The sequence below is a fragment of the Notothenia rossii genome (assembly GCF_949606895.1).
Source record: "Notothenia rossii genome assembly, chromosome: 4".
Taxonomy (NCBI): domain Eukaryota; kingdom Metazoa; phylum Chordata; class Actinopteri; order Perciformes; family Nototheniidae; genus Notothenia; species Notothenia rossii.
The window spans coordinates 84,218,141-84,226,346 of NC_136902.1; the positions used below are offsets into that span (position 1 = coordinate 84,218,141).

Below are 8,206 nucleotides of genomic sequence, written 5' to 3' on the forward strand. Positions count from 1 at the left end.
AAGTGTCATACAATCTGAATTTCAATGTCAAGATCTGAAAACATTGTCATAGTGATGGCTGCTTTTAGGACAGGAGCCCCACTTACTATGCAGACGGCATATAGAGTATTGTACTGTACAAGCCAACATGAGTTAGCAAAGTACTATTCTGCACACTCCAGCCCAAAGCTTCTGCAATCCATTTATAGATACTGTAAAGAAGTAATAAAAAAAGAACCAGCCTAGACACTTTTAGTCCCAACATGTCCTGCCTGAGTTATCCGTCTATTAAAAGCAAACTGTTTCTAATCTCTTTAAAAGCAGTTACTGGCATGCAGAGAGAATACAAATTAAATGTCTTAATTAAGAGCTTCACCAAAATCAAATAAGTGTAAGCTGTTTTTACTGGAGGTGTAGTAGTGACAGGTGGGATATGTCAAACAGTCAAGAAGGATGCAACGGTAAGAGACCATGCACCAAATGGATCTTCTCCAATGGCCAAAGGTTTTTTGTGACTAGATTAAACTCTCTAATGAAGTTCTAAATAATATAAAATGTTGTAAGTGATCCCGTGTTCCGCACTATCTGACAGCATGCAATCTTTCTAGGAATACAAACACAACCGGAAAGCCATATAACAAGCTTTCAATTTCCAAAGAAAAATTAATGGTGTCATCAATTATGCAAGTAAGTGCATACATTGTGCAGTCCACCTGAAGACTCTGTAGCTTAACCTGCATTATGCCAATACACATGCTATGTTGTAATATAAAAAACTGGGAGTGTGGGAATCAATTTATGTATTCATAAAAAGGGGAATACAGGAATGTAGGGCATACAAACATCATGGGCGTGTCCAATGTTGGATGCACATGAGACCTCATTCAACAGTGGGATAACTATTGAGTTTACAGGGTTGTGATACAGGGTAAAACATTATTACATTAATTAAGAAATAGTTTAAACTAGTACACAATAGCCACATATGTTATAAGTGAGGATGCCAAACTATTATAAAGACAGGACAATAAACATTTAAATCTTAATAACTTCTGGTGGGCATTAGCTTGTTTGACTGTTGTTTAACTGTATGCACGTTAGAGGAATGGTATAAACTCCTATTCACATTATTTCTGAACATATAGAAATAAAGAGCAAAAATGTTCTGAAATGTTAAAACTGTCTACTAATGATGCTATAAAACAAAACGACAGGTAAATAAACACCACAAATACCGTTACACAAACACACACACACACACACTCACCTGTCTGCTCCCACTTTTCTTTGATTCAGCTCGTTTTACGGCACACGGTGAAGTTCTTTTTTTCTTTCTGCCCGTTAAAAATGCCACCACACCCGAAAGTCAAACGGGGACAACCCGTGTGAAAGGTACCGAGTGAGAGGTGGGTGGTCGGTAGCGGTAAATGCTGACAGAGCCGAAGTTTTACACCGAAAAACAAAAGGAGACAACCGGACGGTGTCAATGGCAACGGTGGAACGTTGGCCAAAATAAGTCCCGTTTCATAATGTCAGTTTCTCCGTCCTCTGTGTGTGTTTTGGTTCGCTTATGAAATAAAAGCTCCGCGTTATCAGTGTGAGCAGAGACACACTCACCGGTAATTCAATGTACTGACTGGTGGGAGGAGTGTATTTCGGTCTTTTTATCTCCAGTCCTCCTGTACAGTGAGCGTCACCGTCCTGGCTGACTTTACTCCCTGTCTGCGCGTTCAGGGCGCTGCGAAAGTACAAAGAGCTACACTTTAAAACAGTTAACACCGTTTTAACAAACTCTTATCACCCATATTTTGATAAATTGCACTTTCTTTAAGGTTTCAAACCTCATTTGTAATTATTAAATGAAGCCAAATGGCATTCAACTACCATTGGTTTTCTCCATCCCACTCGACAGACCTGGCGTAAGCTGAAATTCCGATGTTACCTGAATGCAACAACGTGCGAATATAATTTCAGCTAAAAAGGCTTCTTTCTTTTTTTATCAATCTGCTATTTTAGTTTTTTATCACCATACCTTAAACACGTTGATGATAATGCGGTTTAATGAAGAAGAAGAAGCAGTTTTGCTTGTTGACACATGACAAAGATTAAAGGTCATGAGCAGCCATATCTGTTTGGAAGGTGAATTATGCCATACACAAACAGTCCAGGTTTATTTCCATCAAACCAATCCTCTTTTAGCACCTTTTTTATTTGACTTCAAAATAACTAAAACATTTGTGTTTGATTACGCATCATGTGAATTGCATGCTATAGTATCCCTTTTTTCTGTAATGGTTACCCTCTACTCAAGTCTCATTTTCTATCAGGCCAACAAACAAAGCAAATAATCAAATCAACAAAAACGTCACAGCCCTCCCACACCAGAGGAGTGTTTTCCAGGTTCAGACTTTGTCACTCACCTTCAATCATATTGACACACTCTGAATTAGATAACTAATTAAACAAAACATATTGAATTTTTGTTACGAGAACACCATTTGAAGTCATAATCAGAGACAGCATGTTATGTTAGGAGAGTCTAATAGCAAACCAATTTACACACGCTGTGACACATTGAGTATTTATCTTAATTTGTTTTGTCAGCATACTACTGGTGGATGTTTTTAAATGAATGTTCACCGGTATAGGGGAATGTTTTTTTCTAGAAATTAATACAATAAAATATCTTTTCCTCGAGATTGGTTTTGTTTTGGTGTCAATATTGATAAAAACAACATTTAATCACAATGTAAAATGTAGAACACATAAAGAAACACAACGACTGCATTGATACATTTGAATCCCTTGTTAAATTGGAAATCCAGATAGTGCCCTTCTGTTTAAAACTGAAAGATGTTACCATACAAAAAAAGTGTTCATTACAATGGCTATAGTTTTATTAGATGGACTGCTTCCATCATTATTTCAAGTAGCTCATTGTTTTTACGTCAATTGCAAATTAAAGTGCATTTATTATTTACCGTATAAGGTGTTTAGTTTACTGAATGTTTATTTAATACGTTCCAGTTGTCCTTGTGTCATTGGGTTGAAGAATACCAATATGCAATGCTGTTGCGTTTCTCTTCACAAAAGCTTTACCAGTAGACACATTCCAGTATTAATTGTAACAAAGCCAATAAATAATGGGGGTGTTCTGTCCTTTTCAGATCACTTGTATTCAAGTGGTTTGCCTGAACCATCTCTATGTGAAGTGTACAGTAGGAGGAGTTGTACATAAAAGGAGATCATATTTATCACCAAGGAAACAGTGAGGGAAGTGAAACATTAGCATCATATGAAGAAAAACAGGAGTTTGTGCATGTTAATGTGCATCTGTGTCTTTCCTCAGATGGATTGCATAATAATATGTTCAGATTCAACAGCACTTTAACCACCACTTCATTCTAACCATTTAACATTACTTCAAAGGGAATCATTTGTGGGAGACAATATCACCACCCTCACATTCATTGTGAGGGTGGTGTAGCACACATTGTAGCACCTTGGGATTGCTGTGAGCAATGAAAGGTGCTTTATACATCGAATTTATTATTATTCACACACACACACACACACACACACACACACACACACACACACACACACACACACACACACACACACACACACACACTCACTCACACACACACACACACACACACACACACACACACACACACACACACACACACACACACCTTGATAATGCCCCTTAAGAGCATCTTTACAGGTGGGGAAGCAAGGAAAATGTTGCTCTCGGGAAGATTTTTGATGTAGCAGCACAGGATTCTGTTCTGTTATCCAAACAGATCCAGCAGCTGCGCTCTGTTATGGTCTCCATCCAATTTAAAATGACAAACAGAATCCACAGGCAGGGGAGGAAGGAGGATGGCAGGTAGGGGTCTCCTCTGCAGGTGGTGTGTCAGCAGGGTGAAGTGTTTGTGACTGCACCATCTGAAAGGTCACCGAACGTGAGAGGGGGGGAGTGAGACGAAATAACGAGAGTACCAACACAGATACTTGTAGATTGTATCGTCTAAATGCCAATCCAACAGCTTGTTATGACTTTGAAGGTCTTCTGGAATTTCACAGCAAGATGGAATTTATTCAGAGGCCACCTAAGGGGGAACTGAAACAGCTTTGATTTATATAGATCTCTGAAGGGAACTGGTATTAAACATATTACTTTGATCTGAACACTTTATTCAAAGGCAAATATCACACAGGTGGACACCAGACTGCTGTCCCAAATGTACTGGCCTTGAATATTTAACTTTCTGTTTATTTTAATGTTGACACAATGGAGCTATAAAAACAGAGGTATTGTGCCAGTGTGATCTTGAGAGAAAGTGGAAGTGACCATGTTGACCATAAGCAAATAACTTTCTCTGATGAAGTGGGTGTACTTCATTTGGTTGCTTTTTACCCCATCTAGCGGTGTTTTGACAACATTGCAAGGCAGCAGCAAAAAACTGCAGCTGGCAAAGAATTTAAATGAGTTCTGCGTCTTTACTTCTGAGCAAGCATTGTTGGTTTTGATTTTTCCTCAAGAATATAAAAACACAAAAGTCCACATTACATTTAAAATTGTCTTTTGAGTAAAAATACCAACCTGAATATAACCATATTACTGACTACAAAGACGTTGATGCCTTTAGAGGAAGCTCTCTAGTTTCTCCCACCAGGGGTCATAATCGATCAGTATGAAACCATTTGAAAGATGAATGTGTGGTGCATTGTCATACATGCCAACTGTTGCTCTTTCCGATACAAGGTCAAATGTACATTTGCCCTCTGTGGGACGAAAAAATAATTTCTGATGTAAATAACAAAAATGTCTTTTGTTTGTTTTTCCTGAACCAAGATGTAAAACATGTGGTCAACATGGCCAGAATAATAGTGTTTGTGTAATACAATTCATGCATTACAATCCCCCCAAAAACATTTAAAAATACATTTAAGACTTAATATTTCAGTAAATAACTTGATGAAGAACTGTCTAGCAACAGGATGTAACTGGTATGAAGATACACCTTCTTTTTGTTTTTACATTATTCTACTGAAAATAGAGTTTACAATATTGTTTCCGGGGGATCATTTATTCAACTGTTTTGATTGTAAAGAGGCAGTTGTTATAGAGTTAGATCACACTTCATGTCTTTAACATTCGGTGGATTTAGATTGACAAAGCACATAACAAACTCCATTTGATCCCAGACATCAAACTTCAGAAAGTTACATCACGCAGCAGACTGAAACATTTCTCAGGTCTTGCGTCATGCATCCAGCTGCTGCGCTCTGCTTCCTTCAGCTGAGTCTTTGTGTCCAACATGTCCCCTCGTGGTCGAAGCAGCCTGTGACAGAATTGCATGATTACATCCAACCGAGACAGAAGAATACATCATATATGTAATCTTTAAAACAGTGTCAAAACTTGTGTTTTTTGGAAACTTTGAATGATAACAAACTTTTTTAAGAGAATACTTCAAACACGATGCACCTGGAGAAAGGCTACCATTGGAAACAATAAACAACAAAATCAGAGCCCATCTGGAAAGCATACTGGAGTGGAAACCAAACACTGAACCTTCTGGAAGAGATATGCAGAAAGGGAGGTGTTTAGAAACCCCCCGCCTCAACAGACTACAAACTCATGTCAGTCTATCGGTTTGAAGGACTAACACAGATGTACTCTGTTTATTCACATCCCCCACATGACGACAGTAGCCACTTAAACCATGATGCAACTGCATGGACATTTTATTCTATTACAACAGAAACCTTAAACTTTAACAAACAGCAAAGATGTACAACGTATACAGATAATATCATTCTGTAGTATATGTATTGATTTTCTGTTGACCACATACATACTTTCTTATTTAAATCCAAGTGAATAGACTAGAAATTAATACAAAATAGACAAGATTAACCTTATTGATATATTTTTATTTTAGCAGCACTAAGAGAGACACAGCTGGTTGCAACCCACAGAGTGCTAACACACTCAGTGCTGAGGTCGGTGTAATGACTTCCAGATGTTGAATAGGCTCCTGTCGTCAAATAACCCTTTCTTAGATGCAGTCGCTCCACCCTCTGAGGTCTGCTTTTGAATCATATGTCTGTCAAAAAAACAAAAACATGCGTGGTTCATCACGTAACGACTATAGTTGAAAGCAAACTTCTTACTATCTTGATTGGTTGTGAAATATTGCATCATTTGATATTGTGCAATATATTGTGTATATGTTGAATCCTTCCTAACTGTTTGCATGTGGTGGTTTGGAAAAGTACTGGAAGTGTCTATAAGCTCACACAGTCACGTCCACACACAGAATGTACAGTATTTAGTCAGCGTGCAGGAGGTGCTTTGAGTGGATTCATGTAAAGAAGCAAAACACAAACCTCATCCATTAAAAAAAAGAATGACATATATATTATTTTGCCACACCAATGTGCACTACTGTTGGATGAATTTTTTTCTGTATGATAATGTAGTGTCCCAAACATAAATCTAGATTGATGTGACACATTTAATGTATTAAACAAATCTTTTTTTGTGGTTATGAGCCTCATTTTCTTCCCTTTCTTTTACTAATTGGATCTTCCAGGCCTTCACCCCGCAAGGAAGGCAATTTAAGGATTGCTATTTAAATGGAAATTGTGTGTATTGGGAGATTTGACCAGACTTGCTTGACCCAGAAGTAACCCTCTTTACAGGGTGAGGAATCTAAGTGTAAACTGCTCTAGGGGCTTATTCAGAATAACAAACACCTCCTGACGGGAGGAAGAGGGCTTCAATCCTGTGTCAAACCGTTCAAAGGAGACGTTGTTAGCTGAGTCCATAGACTGCAATTATTGTATTATTTTAATATCTACTAGAGATATGTGGTGTTAGCCTTTGGGGAGCTGTTCTTTCTTAAAGCTTTCCGGATACCTGCCTCAACAAGTCCCTGAAGAATGGAAGCCACTCATCAGATAGCATGTCAGGACAATTTACAGGGGCTGTAAAAGAGGAGGAGTTTGTGGGATTAGGAGATGGAAGGAATTCCTTGAGTTGGAAAATAGACACCATTATCAAAATGGATAGTGTGTATTTCAGAGTGATTACTTTACCTGTCCTTATATGGGATTCGGGCAAATGTGTCGTTGATTTCCGTGGATAAATAACAGATTATACAGGGAAAACTTTAAAACTACCATTGTGTAAATATATCTATCAATCTAATTGTATATACCTTATTTCATTCTATTCATGTTCCTGCAGGCCTCTTTGATTGTAGATTATTGACACAGATTACACAGCGGAAAAAGTATCTTTATAACTAAGATTATGTAAATGACATCAATCTGATTTGTTTGACACAAGTCTTTACAACTTATTAAATTACATGATGTTCTTCCACAATACAAGAAAAAGAGATTCTGCTCTGTACACAGCTTTTTTTCACGACAGTGTTTCTACTTAAAACCCCCGTCCTTCCACCGCTGTGCTCCAGCAGCTGGGCAGGACAGACGTGGCACTGTGGGGGTGGGGGCAGGGCTGGAGACCCTCTGTGAAGCAGGAATAGGACTACCACAGAGGAGAGCTTTCAAATGTATTCTCATTCCCATCTTAAATTAGACCTATGTGTAACAATGTTAACACAAATGTAATTAATGCTTTTCTTTCTTCTACATTGGCAAACAATGTGCCTATTCACTGGTGTCTTGCCTGCTGAGATTGCAGAAGGATTATGTACGGTGGCTGGGAAGGGCAAACAAGAATTACAAAGTGTGAAACACTTTAACAAAGATTGAGACAGATTTACATTATATAAAACAAAATTACATTTTATAAAACAAAATGTAAGAGGGTAATGCACTCGTAAAACAACTGCAAAAAATTGTTTACATGCAACATATTACCATGAATCATTAGAATTATTAAAATTAAAAAATCATCTTTTGTATGTGATGAAACCCATGTTAGAGATTGAGTCAGCAAGCAGCGTAAGAAGCTAAAGGCTAAGGAGTTTTGTCTGTTCTGACCCAGAATCAGATGTTCTCTGTGTTTCTGTCTGAAGCCACAGCAAGAAAAGTTTGAAAGCTGAACGCAGATCAGCGCTGGGGAGTTCATTTCAGGCAACCCCTCTCATTCCAGCCTGTGGTTTCAAGTGGGACGTCCCACTCCCAGCTTCCGGAGGAAAGACACACACCCTCTTTTGCCCATTCCCACTTCTAGAAA

At 38.2% G+C, this 8,206-nt stretch overlaps 1 protein-coding gene across 4 annotated transcripts in view; it reads right to left on the reverse strand.

Annotated features, from left to right (window-relative positions):
• Nucleotides 1-1,639, reverse strand: part of gdpd5b (glycerophosphodiester phosphodiesterase domain containing 5b) — a 51,321-nt gene extending 49,682 nt beyond the window's left edge. For 2 of the 4 annotated variants that reach the window (XR_013807442.1, XM_079677373.1), the window contains exon 1: nucleotides 1,247-1,637. The gene's annotated coding sequence lies outside the window, so the exon portion shown is untranslated. Of the gene's footprint in view, nucleotides 1-1,246 lie in introns of all 4 variants that reach the window. The other 2 variants (XR_013807441.1, XM_079677372.1) reach the window with 2 other exon arrangements.
• Between the last annotated feature and the right edge of the window lie 6,567 nt (nucleotides 1,640-8,206).